The sequence below is a fragment of the Acomys minous genome (assembly GCF_964271855.1).
Source record: "Acomys minous genome assembly, chromosome: 15".
NCBI lineage: Eukaryota > Metazoa > Chordata > Mammalia > Rodentia > Muridae > Acomys > Acomys minous.
This window is the reverse complement of record NC_140497.1, coordinates 36,803,281-36,827,781: the sequence shown is the minus strand read 5'-3', so window position 1 is coordinate 36,827,781 and position 24,501 is coordinate 36,803,281. Positions and strand designations below refer to the sequence as shown.

The 24,501-nt window shown below is 41.6% G+C and overlaps 1 protein-coding gene across 18 annotated transcripts in view; it reads left to right on the top strand.

Moving 5' to 3' along the window:
• Window positions 1–24,501, top strand: part of TENM3 (teneurin transmembrane protein 3) — a 2,605,219-nt gene that overhangs the window by 2,348,845 nt on the left and 231,873 nt on the right. Inside the window, exon 1 of one of the 18 annotated variants that reach the window (XM_084760476.1) lies at window positions 8,159–8,178. The exons of the other annotated variants lie outside the window; for them this stretch is intronic. The gene's annotated coding sequence lies outside the window, so the exon portion shown is untranslated. Of the gene's footprint in view, window positions 1–8,158; window positions 8,179–24,501 lie in introns of those variants that run through there. 18 annotated transcript variants of the gene reach the window in all.

Below are 24,501 nucleotides of genomic sequence, written 5' to 3'. Positions count from 1 at the left end.
AGGCATGGCAGGCTGCTGCTGCTTATTATTACACAGCAGATGTCGGCATTTCAAAACAAACACAAACGTTTCCCTCCGATCTGAATTTTCTTCTCTGTGTGTCACTTTTGGACAAGCTAGTGTAGGCTTGTGCCTTCTAGAAAGTATGTAGCTTATTATTTTTGTAACAAAATGGTCCTAAAGAAAAATAATTATAGTACCAGGAAATTCGTACATCAGCTCTTCCTTTCTCTCATGGGCCGTAATTCTAATTATTTTTTTCTAATGGTAATTGATAACCAGGTGAATTCCCTTGTTCCTGCAGTCTTATAGAATTTTTTTCCCCTCTTAGCTTCCTTGGGAATAGTAGAAAATCTTCAGGTTCAAATCTGTGTCAGAATGATGTGCTCATTTTGTACATAAGTAATAACTTTGTACAGAGCCAGTAAAAGGCGGTTTTCTGGGGTCTTTTTAGTTCACATTTGCATCAGAGGGTAATGACTGGTAGCACTAGTATCTAAAACTTAGAAAATATACTTCAGTTGAGGGTCAGTGGATCACGAGCCGTTATGAGGAGGAGGATTGGGCTCTCTGCACAAAGTTTCACCTGCTTCAAAGCATTCTCTCGCAGGAAAGCACAAGTCACTGATCTCCAAGACAGTGAGCAGACGACAGGACCTCCTTGCTTTCCTTTAATGTATGTATAAAGAATTGGCCATGCAGGTTCTCTCCCAGGGGAGGTTGCACACCAGCGCCAGTAGTTAACCTTGATATTACAGCGTTAGATGAGAAGATTCTAGAGTTACTAATTGTCACGCCTTGTTTGTGCTTTGGCGGTAGTGCTTTTCCATACTGCCGTATTTGCATGCGGAGCTGTAATTAAGATATAACTGTCACCACAGGCTGCCTGCAGAAGGCTGCAGTCTCCAACTGAGAGATAAATGCCAGTGCGAACTTCTATAGGTTGGGTAGCAAAATGGGGGTTCGGGTACTTGAAATTAAAAACTTAATTGTCACATTTTTTTTAATCCAATATAAAGTACCCATCTAATATACTGTTTATAATCAACTATTGATTATTTCAGTATACTCCCTTGATTTTTAAATTCCCAATCCTTTTAACACCTTAAAAATTCCATGTGTGTGTGTGTGTGTATCCTGATATGAAGTCTTTCTAGAAGCTTTTGTTTTTGAGTTTTAGTATGCAGGTCTTATTTTTAAAGTGCATAATAAGATGATAATAATTAAAACTTTTAGCTTGAAAAGCTACAGTCCAGAATGATTTAGTTTTCCTCCAATCTATTAGGGTAGGAATGATCCTTCCATGTACACAAGTAATTTTACTTGCAAAGTGACTTGGGCAAAGAGAAAATAGTTTGCTCCTCAGAATGATCACAGAGAAAATAAAATCTGATGAGTTGTAATAAGATTTGGCTATAAAGAAATAGTGGCTATGACTGCTCTCATGTGGAGAAATGGAGTTGAAATAAGGATTAATAATGTGGTACATATTGCTGCATTGTAGGCGTGGTTTGGAAGTCTGGAATCTGCGTTTCTCAATCCAGACTTAATTCACAGGACAAAAGGCAAGAGTGCTCTTGTCCCAGAATCTAGCTCGGGTCTAGATTCGCTGTTGCTGCGTTCTGCCCTTGCCCTTTCATTTAATGTATTATTTCTGCTTTTCTTCCATTATGTTAGTCTATAGTAACCTCTGAGGAGAGGCGGGGCTCCCTTACCCACAATGCCTGGGGAGGGGCAGCCTCCAGGTAAATAATGACACTGTCGGGAAACACTGCATCCTAGTCATCTACCATGTTTTCCTTTAAAGTATTGAAAACGGGGAGTTTACACCTCTGGGTATCAGTGTAGATTCTGATACCTTTAAGGCTTTCCACCACCTTTGGTTGCAATCTGTACATAACATTTACGGCATTGTTGAGTTGGAAGTGGGGAGAGCTTTAGTTAACCTTTCTTACATTTTTTTTTTTTTTTTTTTTACTAAAATAGCAATCTTTATAGCAAGAGCTGCGAAAGGCGGAGAACCAAGGCATGCTACTTTATGGCTTTGTCATATCATGTAATCATTCAAAGTGTTCTATAGGCTTTTAACTTTACGTATATTTGTCATAATTAGAAGAATTTGCTGTAGGGAAAAAAGAAAGAAAGAAAGACAGACCTTGGGAACCTTACTAGAAAGCTAACCGTTCACAAGTCCTTTCGTGGGTGTTTCTCTTGTCAGCTCCAGTATCCAACACTTACCTATAATATGACGGTCAAGCATCATCATTGACCCTCCTTAAAGACTGCTAAGGGGTAATTCATCACTTGGACCAAAGGAAACGGAACTGCCAACAACAACAATAACAACAAGCATAAACTCAGATTATGAAATTTATTATTTTAAGAAATTCTTGCCTATGTTATTATAGCAAATGATGATTTGTCAAAGGCCAGCATTGAGAACCAAGATTTCTTTTGATTCAGAATGACAACTCAGTGTACCCCAATACTGGTGAGCCTTTCTAAAAAGCAAATCCTGTGTTTGTTCGGTCTTGACTTAAGAGGTCAAGCTGTTAAAGAGCAGACATGGTATATGTATATGACATATGCAATACCAAAAAAAAAAAAAAAACAACAACAACAACAACAAAAAACCCCAAAGACTAGAGGGCACACTGCCATTTGTGTTCCTCATAGCTAGGTGCCACTGGCCATGTGGTCACGTCGACACCCGGCCTTTCTCTTCTTCCCACTACCTTGAGTAAATGAAAAATTGGAAGTCATAACATTTACAGAGGGAATACGGTCTGGAGGCTGTTTTGCCAAGCGGAGCCTCCTAGCGTGTTGGAGAAGTAAGTTTCAAGTAGGCTGTAGTGGAGGCAGCCTCCTGTCGTCACTTTAATCCTCAAAGCATGCTGTGGTGAGCGTGTGGTCAGCACGTGCTCTCTGGTATCACAGATTAGGATGTGGTGGCTTGGGAGGCCAAGTGATTGATCCAGGGTGATGCGATGATGCCGTGCCAAGCAAGGACCCGTGGTTTACCCCATGCCAAAGACCCGCGCTTTCCAAAAGAACATTTTCTTTATCTTTTCAGACACCAGTCCCTTTTCAACGTGATCACTGCCGTGTGTAATGTTAACTGGTTGCTCTTCCTGTTCTCTCCTTCTGAAATCTTTTTTTAAAAAATTTTTTTTCTGCTTATGTGTAAATGATACTTAGGTAATTACATTGGTTTTCCTTACGCACCCGCTGTTATCTGTAGTATTGGATTTGGAAACAGCAATTTCAATTAACGAAACTAATAGTAGTTAAGGGTCATAGGAGATAACACAGTAGAATACAAAGCCTAGAAAGGAGTCCTCCTGTTTTGGAGACTCATTATCTACCTTGTTGGGTTTTTTTTTTTCCTTGCTTTTTTAAACATAACTTTTTCTATTGGCTTGTTTTAACTTAATGAAAATTGGATGTATTTTTTAAAGAGATGTCATAAGAAGGACGCAAAGGAAGAAGAATCAACCATGGCATTGTCGTCACTATAATACTGGGTACAGTCACAAAGGATCAGAGTGGTTCAAAAGACTCATTGGATTTAAAGCGAAGGGCAATCCATGAACAAAGGGAGCTATTTGGTTTTATATGTTCAAATATAACACATCTAAATATTTTATTGCATATATTTATATATTATATATTACTATATGTAATATATATTTAATGTAGCATTTTACCCCATTTAACAATTAATTAAGTGGATAATTGATGCTGTAATCTACGATGTCACACATAAATAAGATAGTGATTGTGTCGGGTTTTTAAAAAAGACCTTTTATTTTCTGTAAATATTGACTTTTACGTATATAAAATCATATCCTTTTGAGGACTCTTTCATCTATATTATTCTTCTGTACTTGTGTTGAGAATTACTCTGTAAAATTTAGCAATATTTAAAAACATTCACTTAGAATCTAAATTCGATTCTTGGTAACCTGAAGTTTCCTCTTGTATCTGTGCCTGGAACTGTCTCTATGAAGAAATTTCTCTCTCTCTCTCTCTCTCTCTCTCTCTCTCTCTCTCTCTCTCTCTCTCTCTCTCTCTCATTCTGCGTGTGTGTGTGTGTGTGTGTGTGTGTGTGTGTGTGTGTGTTGTGTGTGTGTGTGTGTTTGTCATTGAAGCTACATCCAAATTCAGCTACAGTACACTTTTTCAATAGAACACCTCGCTGATGTTCTGTTTTTATACACACTATACATTTTAGTAGAACTTTTTCTTTTCCTGGGTTACGGTAAATTTCATTAGTACTCTGATGAAAGGATTGAAATATTTCATAAAATATGTCAAAGAGGGAATGCATTAGATGTAGGAATAAAAAGTGTTAGGCTACATTGTTTGGTTCTGGGCAGGATTTATCATCCTTGGCAGTATCCACATTTATGACTCTAAAATGTGTTTATTTTGAGTGAAGCCTGGTCTCTTTTAGACAGTTGGGAGAGAGGGCAAAATTGGACCCAGTCGAGAAGTACCCAGCTAGGCTGGAGAGAGATGTGTTTCAGCTGTAGAAGAGGCAAGAGTTGCTTCTGGATTCCCTTTGTAGGCTGTGGAAGGGGAAAGGTCCAGCAATGACTCTCATGGATTGGGGCTCACATGGCAGAGGTCGATACCATTGATTGAGCTGGGGAAGACTGGAGAAACACAGAGTGAAATGGAAATAAAGAAGGGACCAGTGACCACAGTTGAGTTCCCTCTGAACACAGCTGACTTTAAATGCAAAATAGATGTGAACCGAGTAGTTGGGGCTGAGTCTACTGCACAGGGGAGAATATGTCAAAGCAGGGAGAAGAGACTAGAACACCCATGGAGAGCATGTTAGAGGAGAAGGGAGCCGCACAGACGTCAAGCTCTGGGTCGGCAGAATGGTGTGGCCACAGACACCGAGAGTACCAAGCGGGCTTGCGGTGTCGTGGGAATCAAGAGTGGTGAGGAGCGCCATTCTTAGACACTAACTAAAGAAAGTTGGTTATTATTTAATTTATAAACAAATAATCGTTAGCTTTCAAAAATATAATATGATCTGAACACAAACTTTGATAAAAAGAGAAAAGGCAAGAGACCGAATGTGGGCCACGCCATGACATCTAGATGCTTGCATTTGTAAATCCTGAAGACCTGTGTTCCTGTCTTCCACTCTCTTTCCTCAAAGCCTTTTTAAAATGGCCACATGAGTCATTTACAATGTTGAGAAAGACTGTAAAGTGAAAACAGACCATGCCAGGGGTCCCGTAAGATGATCTCTGGGAGGTTTCAGTGGACTCGGTATGTGGGCAGGCTCGCAGCTGGAACCAACTCCAGTGGGAGCGCCCGAGCCAGAGTGAACAAAGCGAAGAGGCAGTTGGGGTAAAACACAGAACAAAGCAGACACATGCTTCCAAGAGGCCTCCCCTTGTCGGGGGACAGAAGACACACTTAATTCCTCTCACAGTGAGTTATGACAACACATGTGAAGAGAGGTCTGCCAGGGAAGCTCACCAGAGACTCGGGACCCAGAGCTTTATGAGGGTCTGTTCATATGGACACAGTCTGCCCCGCGCATACCAAAATTCCAGACTCACAGAAGGCAAGCAGGCTGAACACAAACCACACTGTCTGTTAAAAAAAAGAAAGAAAGAAAGAAAAGAAAAGAAAAGAAAAAAAGAAAAAACTTTAAATGTAGTAAGCTTTCATACTTATTAGCCTGCGTGCAATTGGGAATCTTTCTGAAATTTGTGTTTACAGCTGCCGGCCAAGGGCTGGACCTCCAATACAGCCTTCTGAAGGCCTCTCAAACCTGCTCTGTTTACCCCCACCGCCCGCTTTTTTTTTTTTTTTTTGAAAAAAGTCCAAAGCCTAGCAAAATACAAGCATTGTTGGCACTAAGACTAAATTGAAATTCCTCTGGAATGGACATTTGATTAATAAACTGTTTCAACTCCACATCATTTGGAGAGTGAGAAAGCTAATTTTCCCGTCTGTCTTGAGAAGCAGTGCAGTATGCAGTCAGCCCTCATGGACCATCGTATCTGACAGTGGCCTCTAGTCACAGTGCAGGTACATGGCCACTTTTTTGTGGTCCCATTTCTGATCGTGAGAGCATCATTTTGAGCATTTAGCTCTATGCACACTTCTCTTCTAGAATAACAGCTGCCACATAATAAGCATTCAGAAACACTAGTGGCTTTGGCATTGATGCCGGTGACTGCAGAATCAGGGTTGTAGCCTGTCTTTCTTTGGTTAGACATGCCACTACTTTTCCTTGCATTAATCGGTTATAATATCCACCCTACCGTATTTTCAGCTAAATGGCTTTCAGTTTTTTTCAATTAAAATTCCACTTGAACAGTATCAGAGGCATTTTAATAAAAAAAAAAATTACTGAGCTCGATTAGTTGATGAGCAGTAAATTGCTCATTTTTGATTACCACATTAACTCTTTCTGGCCATTAGGGTACCATTTAGTAAATTACCTCTTTTAGTACAGTACTCAAAATGTTCCCCAAGTGACCAGAAAGAGTTAATAATACACCAACAGGCTGAGCCATTTACTGCCTTCTTACTGTCAGATCAGTCTCATTATACTAAATGTTTCCCCCTTTTTTTTTAAATTGTCGTTTTCTTTAAAAAATGAAATATTGAACACGGTTATTTATTTTTGTAGACTGTGTGAGCTCAGTGAACGGTAGGCTGAGCTAAAGTCTTCACCACAGCTTTGTAGAAGGATGTAAGGAGCTGGTAGTTGCTAATGGCACAGAAGCTGTTTCTGATGGTGAGGAGGAACACATCCTGTGCAGTGCAGAAGGGCATCACAAGCGATTCTAACTTACTATCGGAGTACTATCAGGTCTTGTTCCTAGGCCTCTCTAAGCGCTTGTGAACTAGACAGAATTACATCTCCTGCTAATTATAGCGGGTCAATTTTTGTTGGCGCAAGAATCCTATCTTTTCATAACTCACACACTATCGGTCTTCTAGTAGATTGCTTTTATTGAAAAGCCGAATCTAACTTATCCCTCCTTGTAAGTGGCCCTGACTTTCTTAGGAGGAATAGAAGCTTGCCATCTGTGGTTACAATCACATGTCTGACACACCCTCCCCCCCCCACTCGTTCCCCATGAGTAGCCTTCGAGCATCACTGCCATGTTTTTGAGAAGCACACTTGACTAACACCTTAAATACCTACTTTTGGGTGGCTTTGACCAAATACTGCGGAGAACAATTTAAAGGAAGAAGGGCCAATTTTGCTCACAGTTTCAGAGAGTTTGGCCCGTAGTGGTTTGAACCCAGCAGAACATCACAGGGTTGACAACACGTGGCAGGGGAGGGTGCTCATTACATGGCAGACCCAGGGAGAGGAAGTGAGAGGGAAACTGGAACGTGACACAGTCCCTGATGGCCCAGCCCAGTGACCAGATAGAGTCACTTACCCCTTTTTTGTGGGATATGTTATGTTAAGTGTTTTGAGTGATATAAAACCAATGGCCTACAATTCCTTCCCTCCCCCACTTATTCAAAAGATGCTTGCCAAAGAGAGCTGTGTGCCCAGAGTAATGGCACATGCTTTTAATCCCAGCACTCGGGAGGCAGAGATAGGTGGATTGCTGTGAGTTTGAGGCCAGCCTGGTCTACAAAGCAAGTCCAGGACAACCAAGGCTACACAGAGAAACCCTGTCTCCAAAAACCAAAAGGGAGAGAGGGAGAGGCAGAGGGGGGGGGGCGGGGATGAATTGTGAGCTATGGACTCTAAAAATAAAACAATGAATAAAAACCTGTTTTTAAAAACCCTTGAAGTCTGGTTAGGGAGATGATTAATGACAACGCGATAGTGTAATACCACTACATTTATAAAAGAGCAGTGATAGGAGGGACTGTGCCCAGCTCACTTAGAGAGCTCAGAGATGGAGACGAAACTAACCTGGTTCCGGAGTCTGAAATTTTTACTTCCGGTTGAACTGAACCTTACTGAACAAATAAAAGTCGCCCCAGGAAACTGGGCGTTTCTAGGAGACAGCCTGATGCCAAGGCTGGGGGGGAAGCTGCGGAAAAGTTCAGCATTGATGTGGCGCTCAAAGCAACAAAGTTGCCGTGGTTCACTTTGCTGAGGTTTTAAAACCTCAGTAAAAAGAAAAGCAGGTCATAAGTGCAATGAAGACGTGGCTACCCATGGGGGAGGTGAGATTATTTTCCCCATCTTGTAGTTGAAAATGGCTTCTTTCTTACCCAGCTTTGTTTTCTGCTTCGTGCGCGACATCAATAGCTAGAAACATCACATCATCAGCTCTCTTGACGCCTCATCATTTCTTTCTCTCAACCACGAGAGTGAGCAGTCCGCTTAGGAGCACTCAATAAGCTCGTCAGTCCAATTCAGACCTCATTTTCTTGCATAGGAGCAGGACTGAAAATGAGGTCTGTCTACCCGGAAGGCGCGTGGCGGAGGGAGGACTGGAATGCTCAGAGAAACGCAACTCGGTACAAGGCCTGGATGTAGACACCCCGAGGACAGAGTGAGCATGCGTCATGACTGCTCCTGGCTAGCGCCTGAATGATTAGAAAAACACCATCTGCGCTTAAAAGTTTTTCACTTTGACAGCAACTTGCATGGTTACCAAAGGCAAAGAAAGGGTTATACGAAAGTCAGGTTTTGTAGTAACTGCCACAGAGGGTACCGTTGGAGGAAGCACTTATACTTAAAACAGAATGGGCCAGATCACAAAGGAATCTTTCTTCCTCATGCACTTTGTAGCCATTGGTACGCATAATATTTTTTCATTTGTCCAAGCAAGCCATGATTTGGTGGACTTTTATAGCAAACGTATTTGATTTATTAAAGATGTGGGTTGCTCTGGTGTGGTAACTAATGCCTTTCTCCTCCGTTGGCTTTGTGTGTGTGTGTGTGTGTGTGTGTGTGTGTGTGTGTGTGTGTGTGTATGTGTGTCTGAGTCTGTGTGTGTGACGGGGGTATAATTGGAAAGCAACAACCAATAATCAAGCTATAAATTTACCTTAGGTTTTTTGTTTTTTGTCCTACCTTGGGCATCCTATAGAGCTTCAAATAAAAAAGATGCTACCTTTTCCAGTAGAAAGTACATTCTTACCTTGTTCATTTATAGACTGCCCCTCATAGACGTGTTTTGGAAGAATTGTTATAATTGTCCTGAATGTATTTTTCTGTTTACAGTGGAACGGTTGTCATCATTTCTTGCTTCTGTATCACAGGCGATGTACTTCTTAAACCCGGGATTAGCAGAAAAGTGTTATCTCAAGTGTCACCAAAGAACTGTTACTTCTTGTTGTTAGGTTGTTCTAAAATTTTATTTTCAAATAAACAGAACAAATATATTTATAGTCTTCACATCATTCATATGTTATTTTTTATAGTAATGGCATTTAATTCATAATAACTTGTACTGTACACATTCCTTTATGCTAGTAAATAGTAGTAATGCTACTGTTGGTCTCAGGACCAATGTAAAAATTAAATTAATAAAGATCTGTAATAAGTATACGTGAAACACTTAAAATAGTGGCTGATACTCAATATCCCTATACATGTGTTTGCTATCTCATTAGTTTTGTGTTGTCCTCACAATGGAAACTTCTGTACATAGTTTAGAGACTTCTAGTAACATCTAATGCCTCAAGCGCATGTGTTTTCTTCTTCTTCTTTCCTTGGGGATGCAGGGCGCTAAGACAAGGTCCCATTCTGCAGTCCAGGCTGGCCTCCAAATCACCCTCCTCCTGCCTCAGCCTCCAGGCCTGGGGTCGTAGATGCCATCCCCATCTTGCCTTGATGTATTTTAATTTGCATTAGAATTGCACAGTTCAACACTATTGCTTTTTCTGTTACCGTTTTAACTATCATGACTAGTAGTATTTTTTGCTTTCTGCTCATAGCAAACCTTTCCTTGGGGCAGACAAGTGTGTAAGTTGTAATTATGCTGTGGTAACCAGAGTCAGCTGCTGCCATCCCTGGAAAAGCACTGGAGCTTGTAGGGCATTCTTATAAAATTAACATCCAAATAGCTTCTCGAGTCTCTCTTCCATCAGTGTGGCCTTGTTCTAACAGGAAGGCCTCAAGACCGTTGAATGAGAATGTCACAAGAAAGGCATCTACTGGGCATCTGAGCAAAGGAGCTGCCAATGTGCATGCCATGCTTTTTAAGCTTCAATGAAATTCCAGTTAGGAATCTTGTAAGGTTTCTTAGGAGCTGATGACAGCTCACAAGAGGGTCAGAGGATCAAGCCCTGGCTGCCAAGAAAAGTACACACGTTTCCCCCCCCCCCCCTTCCTTCCTCCCTCTACCCACCAAGAAGAAAAAGCAGCGACTTTGAGGAAGAAAAGAGAAATGATTACTGCTCATCTTGGGCCAGGGCTCCTGTGTGTTTCCTGTTCTGATGGCATGGGAGAACGCTGCCTGTGCATAAACCATTCCTGTTACTTTAGGCTTCTCCCCTTAGCAGGGAGCCTGCCTCTATCAGCTTAGGAAGAAAATGGCCATGTAATTGCTACTTCTTATCCCTTGCTTCTCCGTTATCAGAAAGCATAGGTTCAGCTCGCAGCCTTGAGATGTTTTAAGTTGTCAGGAGCAACCTCTTCAATGCCTTTCCCATGTACGTCAAGAAGCCCATGTTCCCCGGACTTGTTTGCTTTCTATGAATGCTGTAATCATTCACTAAAAGGATGACAGTCAGATATGCTAGGTACTTAGAGGAGTGCCCAGATGGATGAAAGACAGAGTTAAGCATAACCAGATGTTTTGGCACATGCCTGTAATCTCAGCAATTGGGAGGTGGAGGGAGGGGGATCAGGAGTTCGAGGCCAGCTACACAGGGAGTTTGAAGTCAGCCTGAGCTTCACGAGACCTAACTTTTCAAAAGGTCAGGGTGGGGTAGGGGAGGACCGCTTCGGTGACTTAAGAGCTAAGGATTATAAAGTCACAGTGTAGATAAACCCTTAGGAAACCGATACACATCTGCTGCTTATTCCTTATTAGAATATCTTGTCCGGTTCCCAGGGATTCATGTGGCTCACCTTAGCATCCTGGGAACTCTGAGCACCAATCAAAGTGTATAAATTAGTAGTGATTTCTGAAGTCAGTTTTCAGAATAACAGCTCTTACAGCCAGCATGCCATAAGCTGTAATTTACAGTCGCCATGTGTAAATACTTAGCCTCTTAAATACCCTTGGTGCTTAGTTCTTCTATGTAAGGTCTTTCTTATCTAGAGATGAGTTCTTATATGCCCTTTATTTGCACCCGTTACTTGATCCTTCTGATTCATGGCCCCTTCCCCCCTAACCCAAATAAATCCTCAACGTGAATTGAGCATTTATCTGCCACCCTTGGCCCTGGCAACGTGCTTTCTCTGCTTTCTTGGCGTTCATGCTCAGAACCTCATCCACTCTCGTGTTGCGTGTACTCTCCGGGTTTTGTTTGATTTCTGCCTTTGTTAAAAAAGTCTCTACAGTGCCTTCATAATCTCATTGTATCTAGACAATGGACGCTTCCCACCCGTGTTTGACTGTAACTGTGGTTAGTTAATGTTAATTTTGTATTGGACGCCCATAGGCACACCAGAGTGCTGTCTCTTGTTTTTCAGTGGCTAGAGCTACAGATAGATTCCTGGACTTGTTACCCACTTAGAGTAATGTCAAATCCGTGTCCTTCCTCACCAGCAATGAATGGAGCATGCCCTTTTATGGCCAGTTTTCTTCTTTCCTTCTACTCTTAGGATAGGGACAAAAATCTACCAAGGGCAGGGTGATGCCATGATATAGTTAATGATGAAATGACCCCTGACTTTTATACCTGACATCAAAAAAGAAATCCTTAAAGTATAAGGAAGTCATTTCTTCTAAAAGTGCCACTCTCTTAGACTGTCCTATAGATAGAGAGCCAGTTTTGGGGGTGGTTTTATTCCTGTTGGGGGCAGCTTGAATCTTGTTATCAGTGCCATGTCTGTTCCTTTTTCAGTGAAAACTTTTGCCTGGAAGATTGACGCTCTTGGTATCTCAGACTTGCTTCCTCTGTTGCTAACCTGGAAGTTGCCGTATCCGAAGTTGGGATGCCACAGAGATGTGTGTGCTTGTTTAAGGGAGCCATGAGTTTATCCTCTTGCTGCTCCCTGACCATGCTGTACGAATGCCGCCCTGTTTGTCGTCTCTCCAAGACTTGTATTTTGTTAAGCAAGACTTCCTAAGCACTTTCTATTTGCTTTTGCCTGTTCTTTCCGAGCACGGCTGAAACTGCTAGCGGTACTGACATTTAGACGTTTAAATATAGAAATTAATTGGCCTAGAATAAACTCTTGTGTGGTGTTTGTTTTAGTTCACATTTCATAAGTTTTGTGTCTGCCCCTTCCTTACTTAGCAAATGAGAACAGTAGACTTCAGTCGAGTGGGAAGAAATACAGCAAGTTTGCTAAAGGTAGACCCAAGATGACTTTGATGAAACAATCTCCCTAACACTTATTAATGGAATGCCTGAGGGACGGGGCAGCTTGCTAAGTGCTGAAGAATACAAGGAATCTGAAATCCATTTCAGGGCCCATGCCTTAGAGCAGTCATAAACTAACAAGGTACACTGATGGAACAGTCACACAAGTAAATGTGAATTCAGTGTTGAGACGGAGTTCCCACAAGGAGCTGCTCATGGAGAGTGAGAGTTAAGGAATGAGGAAGGAGAACAGAGGAGAGGGAGAAAGAAGGAGGTGATGGCTTCGGGAAAGCAAAGTGTATATGTATGCACAAGGAGGAAGGAAAGATGACCAATTGGGGGGATTTGGAAAACATCATTTCTGGAGCCGAGATACCAACGAAGAATTATGCAAAAAATGAGCTGTGTCGAAGAACTGGAGTCTTCATCCAAAGGCAGTAAAGGAGGTGACAGTTAAGAGAGATGCAACTAGATTAGTATTTTAATCATTGCTCTGATCACGCTGCACAGCAAATTGGAGACTTTGAGGAAGTGGGTCTGGAGTAGAGGAGAAGTAGTTCGGATGCTGGAGGACGTCTGTACACAGATACTAAGAGATGCTGAACAAGAGTGTGCAGAAAGGGGATTTCCATGCTGGGGCCTGCAGTCCGTAAGTTATGTGGAAGAGCAGACATTAGCCACTTTCTGAAATGAGCAAAAGGCTTTGGTACCATGGGAGATCATGGTTGTGTGTGTGTATGTGTGTAAGTCTCCCTATTATATATAGCCTTGGCTGTCTTGGAACTTGCTATGCAGAGCAGAGATCAACGTGTCTCTGCCTCCCAAGTCCTGGTATCAAAGGTGTGCACACCACACCTGGGTCACCCATTGCATTTTAAACTTGATGAGTCTGAGGTACTTCTGTCATACGTGATATGTCAACTAAGGGCTGTAGGTAGACTTTACCGCGGTGATGGTGTTGAGTATAGTTGAAGCTGTGTAAATGAGATTGTTTAAGAGAACTGCATCACAGAGCAGAGCCCTGAAGAGTTTTGTATCTTGTTAACTCAGTGAAGGGACAAGGGCCGAACAAACAGAAGGAGGAAGCCCAGCCAGGAAGTCGGGGAGGAGCTGTTGAGAGACTAAAACATTATGGTAGTGCATAGCGAAAACCAAGGATGTTTCTACACCATCCATGGTGTAGAACACAATCAGTATGTTAAGTATGGGGGAAACTCAAATTGCCTGGTTTGTTTGCATGGAGACTGTTTGCCATCTTAGCTAGTTACTTGTCTGGAGGGCTGAGAATGGAAGCTAGGCGCATGACGGAGGAAGGAGTGAGTGGGGAGTTGAAGGGAGGGTGCTGAGAAAGATGGAGTTTTCGAGATGTTTCCCTATGAATGGGAAAGAATAATCACGTGGTAGCTGCCAGGACAGTGTGAGGAATCGTTTGCTTTTTTTCCTTAAAGAATAAAACAGTGGGTTTGTTCAAGTGTGGCCAGATATAGTGGCGATAAGAGATAGTGACAACCAAGTTCGTCATTCATTGGAGTTAAGGTTGGTCAAATGATTTTAGATTTTCTTACACATTACACTTTCTTCCTGGAAATTTATTCGTTAATTAAATTCACTTATTAAGCAAATATTTACTGAGTATCTTCTATGTGACAGGCAGTGATCTAAGTGTTGATAATAGATCATGATTATGTAGGGTAAAATAAAAAAAATTTTTTTTTGTTTTGACCATGCACATTTTGAGACGTGTCTGGGTTATCTGTGTGGAACTGTTGGTTCGCCTGTTGAGGAAGCTTTCTGCAGGGTAAACGTCTTTGAGAATAGCAGGCTTTGTGTCTGCATTGCTGTAACCCTGGGCACTGTGTGCTTGACCTACTTTTAAATACTCATGTGAATTCATTAGTTTTGTTGTATTGGTGAATTCTGCCACTAATCCTATCTTACGGGTGCCAAAATGAAACGGCTTTGAACAACTTGTTTACAGCCAAATCATTAATAAATGGCACCCAGGATTCTGTTGCAGGAAGTCTGAGTTCATGGATAAAGTGTCTCCATTTCATCTGTAACAAACATGGCGTTCTCACAGCTGAGTAATAACTAATGTGATTGAATATTAAACATAACTTGGCATGTATTGTTATGACCAAGAGAAGTTATCAAGAAAGGCATGGCCCATGGAACAGAAAGGTAATGCTGGGGGGGGGGTCCCTTTGGGCCCTATCAGGTGCAATTGTATGGTAGGGATAACAAATCTGGACTTTCAAAGGACTATGGAAAGTGTCTCAGTTTTTTTTAAATTGTGTGCTTATGTGTTGCTTGCAATCTTAACACAAAGAGCAGTCATTTGTGCACACCAGTGCCGTCACAACACAAAACCACCACTCGACAATACATGTAAGTAAATGTTTTACATTCAGTAGAATTGTTATGGACATTTTCAATCATGAAGCTTGTCAAGGATAGAAAGTGCCATGAGCCATGACTTTTATAGAGCCCATCCCAGTTTCCAGGAATGTCTCAGTGGCCCAGCGCATGTCATCTTCCATGCCGTGACGTAAAGCCGCATCCTCGGGCTAGAGAGCTCTTCACTGGAAACCTGGTGTGTTATCTAGAGAGCATGAGAAGACAGATGGCAGTTGTTAAAGTCCACAAGGTTGCAGAGAAATCTGAGGTTTAGTGATACTTGATAAGCCATCATTAATAAAAAAAAATAGTACCAGCACCCACAGAGAGAATCTATTATTTGTTGGATACTCAATGGAAGAGTTTGATGCTGAAACCACAGCTAAGAAATTGTGCACACCTTTAATCCCAGCGCTCAAGAGGCAGGGGCAGACAGATCTCTCTGATTTGGAGGCCAGCCTGGCATACAAAGTGAGTTCCAGGGCAGCCAGAGATAAACAGAGAAATCCTGTCTCCAAACAAACAAACAAACAATAAGGAAAGAAATTTATAGCAAAGCCTCATCCTTGTAAAATAAATGCAACATTTGGCATGTGCTTCCCTGCCTTCGAGGATCATCTTCTTAATCTTTTCCTATAATGTCATAGTCCCTGGCAAGTGACCTATGGAATTTCTTAGAAGCCTAGAGTTCCTCTACAGAGCTTATGCAGGACACTTAATCCCTCAGCTTGAAGATCTCAGACATAGGCAATGCAAATTCGGTGGGCAAACCTGTTTGAGGCCAACATCAGGCTTTTCTATTCTCAAAGGACCTATTTTTCCTTTCCCCTACTAGGGCAAGGCCAAACAGGCACATTTCTCAACATCACTCTATTTGGGGGTTGTTTTGTTTTGTTTTGTTTTATATAGTTTTTTCTATGTCTTGAATGGAGCTCTCACCTTTTCTGGGAGGCTTTCTTATTTTCTCTTCTTTCTAAGGGCTGGCTCTACACTGCTTCTTTAGTCCAGGAATTCTGCCTCCTCTTCAGCGATGAGTTCATGTTCTTGTTTCTCTTAGTTTTGGCTTAACCTTGCTATTCTACACTTCCTTACAAACTCAGTCATGCAAATAATAGAGATTTTAAATTTTGCCTTCTGTGCTTTCAGTTGTAATAAGTTAAACATATTATTGTAAATGAAAGTACTGACTACCAGCTGCTGATTGTGGCATTTAGACCTCTCAGTAGATCTGTGGAGTAAGTGTGAAGGATACCGGGCCTTGAGGTTTGGGTGGGAATTTCTTTCAGAGTTTGACGCCAAGCTTCCTGGCATTAGATACCAAAAATCTGCAATGTAGCAAAGATGTCTTAAGTGAATGGAGCTTGTAGTTGGCCTGTTGAATTCTTCTTCTTTTTCTTCTTCTTCTTCTTCTTCTTCTTCTTCTTCTCCTTCTTCTTCTTCTTCTTCTTCTTCTTCTTCTTCTTCTTATTATTATTATTATTATTATTATTACTTTATTTATTACATACACAGTGTGCTGCCTGCATATATGCCTGCACACCAGAAGAGGGCACCACATCTCATTATAGGTGGTTATGAGCCACCATGTGGTTTCTGGGACTTGAACTCAGGACCCTTGGAAGAAAAGACAGGGCTCATAACCACTGAGCCATCTCTCCAGTTCTAGGCCTGCTGATTTCTTAAAAAGAAAGAATAAATATAGTGTTATTGAACAAATGGAAGAGGATGGGTAGATGGATGGATGGGTAGATGGGTAGATGGGAATAAAATAGCTCAATGCATAGTTCAATGGAAGGACTAATTAGCAGTAGTAAGTATTAGTACAGAATTATTTATTTGAACAAATCTAAAAAGTGGAGGGCAGAGAGGAAATACTTTCTATTGGGTGTTATAGAATTGTTCTGCACTGTCTGATGGGATCTGGGCTTTGGTTTGGGGGTTGTATGTGTCTTCAAACATTTAGTTTTACTTTCTTGTAGTTGGTGTGTATTGATGCTTTGAGTAAAGTGACATGACAGCAGGGAGTTGGGAAGCACAAGGAAAATTGTGTTGCTACCCTTCTAACTATAGGTAGGTTACCACGGAGTTGTCCTCTCATTAAGACCAAAAGACATTAACGATTTCAACTTTATTCCCCAGCCCCACACCAAAAGCCCTAAAAAGTTGATGTGTGCAAAACTTATACAATGATAGGTAAACATGCCTTTCTAGCAGCATTTCATGTATAGGAAGGCTAATAACTTCAGTTAAATGTGTGTGCGTTTAATCAACCACTGCATTTTGAGTGTTTTACATACATGTATAATCTGGAGAGTGGGGAAGAATACTTACAAAAGCCTTTCTTTTTTCTCCTATTTCATTCTTGGAAATATAGACTCAAGTAATTTAATACTCAATTTAGTCTTTCTGGATTAAATGCATAACAAAACATGGTCTTTTATCTTTATGCTTATGATCCCAAATACTATGTAATGCATTTTGCTCCAAACTGGAAAGATGCTATAAACTAAACTAAAAGAAAAGGTAATATCCTGTCAGTTCTACTCTGGATGGTCCCTGATGTTTTACCAAGGCAAATTAAGGAATATCAGATTTGGGTTTACAGCCTAATGGATATGTTCATATGACTAACCACGTATGTTGCATTGGGAAGGTTGTATGCATGTACATTATAAAGGACCATGATACCATAGGGTCTCTTGGGTGCTTTGACCCACACTGTACTGTTTGGGCTCACTTTCCCATTTCTACTACCTTTCAAGTTTTGCATCTACATCCAGCACAGCACTGTGGGTGTTTGAATAGGCAATCTCTCTGATGTCTCAACTCTCTGACCTGCTCCTGTTTTCTCTTTCCTATCACTTCATTAGCAAGGAAGAGCCCCGTCTGTGGCACACGCCTTTAATCTCAACACTCCAGAAGCAGAGGCAGGCGAGCGCTGTGAGTTCCAGGCCAGCCTGGTCTACAAAGTGAGTCCAGGACAGCCAAGGTTACACAGAGGAACCCTGTCTCAAGGGAGGAAAAAAGAAAAAGAAAGAAAGAAAAGAAAAGAGTAAAGAAATGCAAAGGTTAATGTGAAGGGAAGGCATCCTTTAAGGCGAGCGAGCTCCACTGTGCTTTTGTGAATTTGGGACTTGGTGTTACATACAATGCCCCACCTTACCTACTAAGGACAGTGTCTTTCACTTTAACTAGTTCTTATCTGGTTTCTTTTGAGCACACCTCTAAACAGGGCTTGGTGTGTTTTCTAAGCAATTGTTAGGGTAGACCTCAGCCAGCACATGAATGCAGAGAACAGTTTGGAAAAACTTCCTCGTGGGATCACTCTTAACTGAGTCCCACTCACAACCTCTGAGGAAATAAGCAATAAACGGGAGTTGTTCCCTCCTTCCCCCTCCCGTGAGAGTCACAGTTGTTAGGATGAATGGTAAGATGCCAGCCAGTTTCACAGCGACAGTGCTATAGAACTCTGTTGTATGATGAAAATAAAACTGAGACAAAGTTAATGCGGCAGCAGCAGCAGCAGCAGCAACAACGACAACGTATTTATCCGGGTGTTCCTGTGGGGTTTGTGGGAATGTTTCATTTGGCTTGGAAGACTTCGTTGGTAGAGGGTAAGGAGGCTGTAGCTTGCTCACTCACAGCGTGCTCACAGAGCATGCACAGGGGTCTGCTTGCCCAGCACCACACGGACATCATTAAGAGGTACACAGTTTTGGACTGATGATTTGATCTGCATCCACACATACGCAATACATCTCATCCAGATGAACTTCGCGCCCGCTCTCCTGCTGCCTTCACCTCCCGAGCCACACACTGTGGCCTCTTGCCTGGAACACCGCAGCTCCCTCCTGGCTTTGCTCCTAGGACTTTTGGGGCGGGCGGTTCGTAACCTGTGAGTCGCAACCCCTTTGGGGGTCGCCTATCAGATATCCTCCTGCATGCCAGATTATTTACATTACAGATTCATAAAAGTATCCAAATTACTGTTAGGAAGTAGCAGCTGAGATAAATTCACAGTTGGGGGTCACCATAACATGAGGAACGGTATTAAAGGGTCTCAGCATTAGGAAGGTTAAGAAGTGCTGCCTTGGGGTGTTTTGGGAACAGAACTCAGGTCTTGCTGCTTCCCCCACTTAGATGGTCCCAAAGAGCCTACATAGCCTGGCCTCCGCTCTCCTTCCAGGCCTGTAATTGTATTGTTCTGCCTTCACACACGTAACCCTCTGGCCTTCTTTTCATTTGAAAACTACCTCAATGATGTCAGTCCACAGTTTCCTGCGAGATTCTGTTCATTTTGTTTGTACAGCAGGCTCTCCCTCTCTCCTCATAGCTCAGCTTTACATTAATTTTAAATACTAATGTTAAATATTAATACAGATATCAGCTCCACAAAGGAAATCTTCTTTCTGCTCTAAAATAGGATGTGCCACCCGCGTGCCACGTTCCTTTGCCCGCTTGGCTCGTTCCAAAGCCGTCACATTAATTTCTTTCATTTTTGTTCCTTGCTGTTCTCTCTTGAACAACTGAGAGCAACTAGGTAAAAGTAGCTCTTTATCTTGTTTGTCACTGCACTCCTAGCACGCAGTACTTCACGCTTTAACGTAATTGTTAACCTTTTAAGTAACAGCAGTAGTCTATAGAATGCAAGGAAACCAGGGAAGACTACTCGAGAGTTAATTTATCCACAGCCTATCCTGAGGGTGAGTGAGGAACTTATGGGTGATAAACAGAATCTCCCACGGTGGTCTGCTGTTGAACCCTCTCCCATAGTTAGCATAGATAGCTCCAAAAGATGTCCACATCCGAATCTGTGAATGTACACACATGTATATATGAATGCATGGGATTAGAAGCCCCTTAGTCGTTCAGTTTATTATAGGTGTGTAGCATGTTTATCAGTAGACGATGCTCGCCGTGACAACTGCTGAGTTGCTACTACTCTGTTAGTTTTGCCTGGTTTTTTTGTTGTTGTTGTTTTGTTTTTTAACAGAACAAATGTCTCTCTATTTCTTCGTGTTCCTTAGCGCCTAATTCTCACGGCCTAACAGGGGTGTTGTGGAGTAGTTCCTTCCAGTCTGCGTGTTTGTTTTCTGGGGGGGGGGGGAATTGTGATAAAGCAGAACACTGCTTTGAGTCAGTGTGTTTGCAAAGCAAACACTTTCCCTTCTCAATCCAGAATGCACTGCAAATACCTAATTGTGGATTTTCTTGAGCTTGTAAGTACAAAGCAGAGCACAGTTATTACAATTTTTTTTCTAAAATACATTGCAGTTAATTTTTCTCAATGTGCTTCTTTTTTTTAAGAATTTGATAAATTATTTTTGTACTGCCGTGAATATCAACTCATAACTATTAAATATTAATAATTAAAATTCCTTCTAAATAAAAGAATAAGCTGGTATGTTCTCCCTTCTATGACATTACAACCAGTATCTTAATCTTTTAGGTTTTGCTCTGTTCCTTCCATACCATCTTCATCCGATCCATTGGTTATCGAACACATACGTTTCCATCCACCCCATCCGGTCTCCATGGCAACCAGAGGTGGTTGCTAAGTGCTGGTTTTATTCAGGCTGTTTTGATGCCAAATGCTAAGTACCCTGCCACGATACGCCTATGTAATGTGCACTGATGCACTTTCCACTTCCATCCAGTCCAGGGAGAGAAAAATAACAGTGTTTAGCTCCACGGTTTGGCTGAGTTCTGTTTCTCACATTGCATACGAACCCAAATCATACTTTAGAATCATAAAATTGGCATTTCCTTATTTAAATTTTCCCCAGTAATATTTTTTTAATCACAGATATTTACTAAGGCTGAAAAGAAGTGAGTCCTTTGAGCAGTGGCCCGTTTTGTGATTCTAATCCAGTCATTTGCCATCTATCTAAAGATAAATAAGAACAATCTCCCTTTAGCTGTTTGGATTAGAAAAGAGGGGCAGCCAGGGCTGGTTATTCACAATCCCTCCAATCGAGATCCAATTTTCCTTTTACAAAAGAAAATATGAAATACCTGCAGACATACCATATTCATGGTAGACATACAAGTCATAGGACCTTGAAGTGACCATATTTAGACTGTAGGCTCTTGATTGCAACACAAGTTTCTGAAGCCTTGGTGTGACAAAGCAAGAAGCGCACTGACCAGGCCTTCGCAGCTTTTGCCCCAGCCTTGGCAGCAGGCAGCCTGTTGATTCTGATCTTTAGACACTCTGCCCCAGAAACAGGAAATTTGTAGTGGGCATAATGCCGGTCCTCATGCAGCCTACGATAGACCTCGGTGCAGCATTGCCACCTAATCCCAAGGACAGCGTGGACTCTCGCCATAGTGCTCACTGCTGAGTGTGGATTTTTTTTTTTAATAAAAAAGGAAAAGCAGTACATCTTAAAATTCTCCCAGTTTTTACTTCTCCACCCTGCATTATCTATCCCCCCTTCCTGCCCACCCCCACACCTTTTCCATGCTACCCAGTCTCTAATACAGGGTTGCTCTAAGATGTTTCAGAGCATATCCGCTCTTACAAACTACATGGCGGATCTCCATCTCCATCTTTTACTATGGAAACCCTGCAAGCAATAGGAGAGGGAAGTAGAGATAAATGTTTAGTGGCTGGAGAGATGGCTGAGCGGTTAAGAGCACTGACTGGTCTTCCAGAGGTCCTGAGTTCAATTCCTAGCACCCATATGGTGGCTTACAATCATCTGTAATAGAATCTGATTCCCTTTTCTGGTGTGCATGAAAACAAAGCATTCATATACATAAAATTAGTAACTAGATTTGTTAAAAGGAACCCTGATTTAAGATGAAAAAAATTAAATCACTTTTTGGAATTATAATATAATTACATCATTTTTTTTCTTCCTTTCCCTCTCTCTAAACCCTATCATCTATTCCTCCTCGTTTTCTTTCAAATTCATGGTCTCTATTTTCATTAATTATCAGTGTGTGTGTGTGTTCCTAAATATGTAAATGCAACCTGCTCAGTCTGTATAATGTCACTTGTATGTATATGCTTTCAGGATTGACTATTTGATATTGGATAATCAATTGGTGTGCTCTTCTGACTTTTTTCAACAATCTAGCCTAAATATAATTATAATTTGTCCAGTGACATTTGTAGACAATGTCAGTTGCCCCAGAACTTTGTGTTATTTTGAAGTGTGTTTAAGCATGCGCTCTGTGTGTGTGTGTGTACACGTGGTGGGACATATGCAAGCTAGTGAATTTTACAGTTAATTGAGCATCAACACCAGGATTATCAACTAATAACTACACTTCAAAGAATTAACCTAGATCATAGGCAAATTCTTGGTTTGGTAACGCATTTGAAATAAAGCATTTCCTTTGAGTTCCTTCCTAATCAAAGGTGCGTGAAGTTACCATTCGAAGATAAAGTCTATAATAGCATTTAAAAATCCCTGTAAATCCTATAGGATGGAGTGTGTTTGGGTTTTCCAGCTCATGTTGTAGGATTTCGGGCTTCTTTTAAGTACTTATCTGCTAGTGTTTTTGGATTAGGAGTGTGTGTTGGATGAGTGTGTGGGAGGGTGGAAAGGCAGTCGTTAGTTCTGAGACCCACAGAAGTGCTCTGCCATTGTCCTGGTCACGCTTCCAGGACTCAGCGCTTTGCACTGGGCAGCCTCCTTTTGAAGTATTTTCTGCACTTCTGAGATCCTTTCAGAAGTATTTTCTTTTAAAATATCATGCATTCTTCTCCAGAAGAATTAGCCTTTCAAATAATACAAAGAAACACAGGATACTTGTAATCTGTCAAGTATGGCTACAAACATTAGGGTATTATGGCGAGATAGAAGAAGGGTTCTGCAAGAAGCTCGGCTGTCTAATTATAAACCTGCCTTTTAATTTGGTTTGACTGCAGAGGAACCCATCTAGGCAGAGGAAACGAGAGGTCGTGGTTTCATTCAGGCTTTGCAATTTGTATTTTTTATGTGTAAGGGGGAAATCAAAATGGAAATCCTTCTCTGGCACGGCCGTTAAGTATTGGAATCATGCTTACACATAAAAATAGTCTGCGCTTTCAGAAAAATTCCATGTGGATCTACCATTTACTGTTTGGCACAAGGTAACTTTAAAAGATAGCCAGGGTGAACAGTAAGATCATAGACAGACAATTAATAGCCCAGGTGACCAATAAGATGGTTTGAGAATTTAAAGTTTTAAAATGTCAAGCACAAACCGTTAATATGGGATTCAGAATGGAAAGCGGCGCTTTCTAAAATAGCGTGCGCGGTCATACGTATGTATGAGTGCGCGCAAGTGCTTTATACATTTAAATGCAGAACTTATAAATCCGAGCATACTTTGATTTCACAAAATAACAGCGGCTCTACCTTTGGATGTAAGCGCCGGGATCTAATCCACGACATAATGGAATATGTTGGTGTACCATCTCTTCTGTTTAGCAAAGCTGAGCCCTGGGGCTCCTGTCCCTGGAGTTGCTCCTTTTCCCTCATCCTTCCTCTCGCTCTCATACAGCTGTGACTTTAATCTCAGGTGATAAAGAGACTTGTGTCCCCTCTCTCAGGTGGCAGCAGCCTCCACAGATGTTAACTTCAGCACCTGGCAGACTCGTTCTTGATTTTTGTTCTGCGAAACCTTATTCTGACTCTAATTATTAGCCTCTGAGGCTTGCTTAAAGTGTTTCAGGTTTTCTTGAATTTTCGTCACTCACGATGGGTTATTAATATTTCCAACACCGGGGATATGTGCGGGGACCGTCTATTGGCATCAGTTGATCCTTCCTTAATGTGACCTGCTTGAGGATGAAATAAAAGTGATCTATTCGTGTGACCTCGCAGTTCGCGTGGCGTCTGATATGGAGGTGTTCTGGGGAAGTGTTTGTTGAATGAAGATGTGTCCTGAGGTGCGGGAGGCTGGGAAGGGAGGATGCTCCTGTCACTGTCTATTGGAGGAGCTAAGCCGTGCTTCAGGGAGGGAGTCAGTAGGGAGACAGTTTAAGTTGTCTCTGTTACAAGGAGAAAAGATGACAGAGCCATCCCTGTTACACAGTGCTCTCCGCCAACTGACATGATGTTTTTAAGTTTTATACCTAGTGTTCAGTTCCCATTCAGCGGCACCTTTTATACACGCGCGCTCACATACACACACACACACACACACACACACACACACACACACACACACACTGTGCATCCAGTAAAGTTCATTCTATTAGGAAATGACCTTTAGGCTGTCATGATTAGAAATAGTCCTACTTAAAGTATAATATGTCTACTATAAAATATTTGAATTGTTGAAAGCATAATAATAGTGCAAAGGTAAAAATTTTAAAACATAAATTATTGGTTCACAGAATTTCGTGTGAGCGAGGTCCTGTTCATTATATAGAGCGGTAAACCTTAGTAGGCGTGCGACAGTATTTTAAAGGCTGCATCCTCTGCTGTACTCAAAGTTAAGTGATATGTGACATTTGGGATTGAGAAGGCTGTTTATCAGCTTGGGCCTTGGCAGGAATTTCTCCAGTGTTAGCCTTTTTCTCTCCCTCTCCATCACTTAAAAGTTAACAGCAAACAGAATGAGGCCTTGTCTCAAAGAAAAGGTTTAATCAGGGAACGGAACAGGAGGACAGAATGGAGGAAGGGGGCCAAGGTTGGGCAGGCTTACCACTATGTAAGCTAA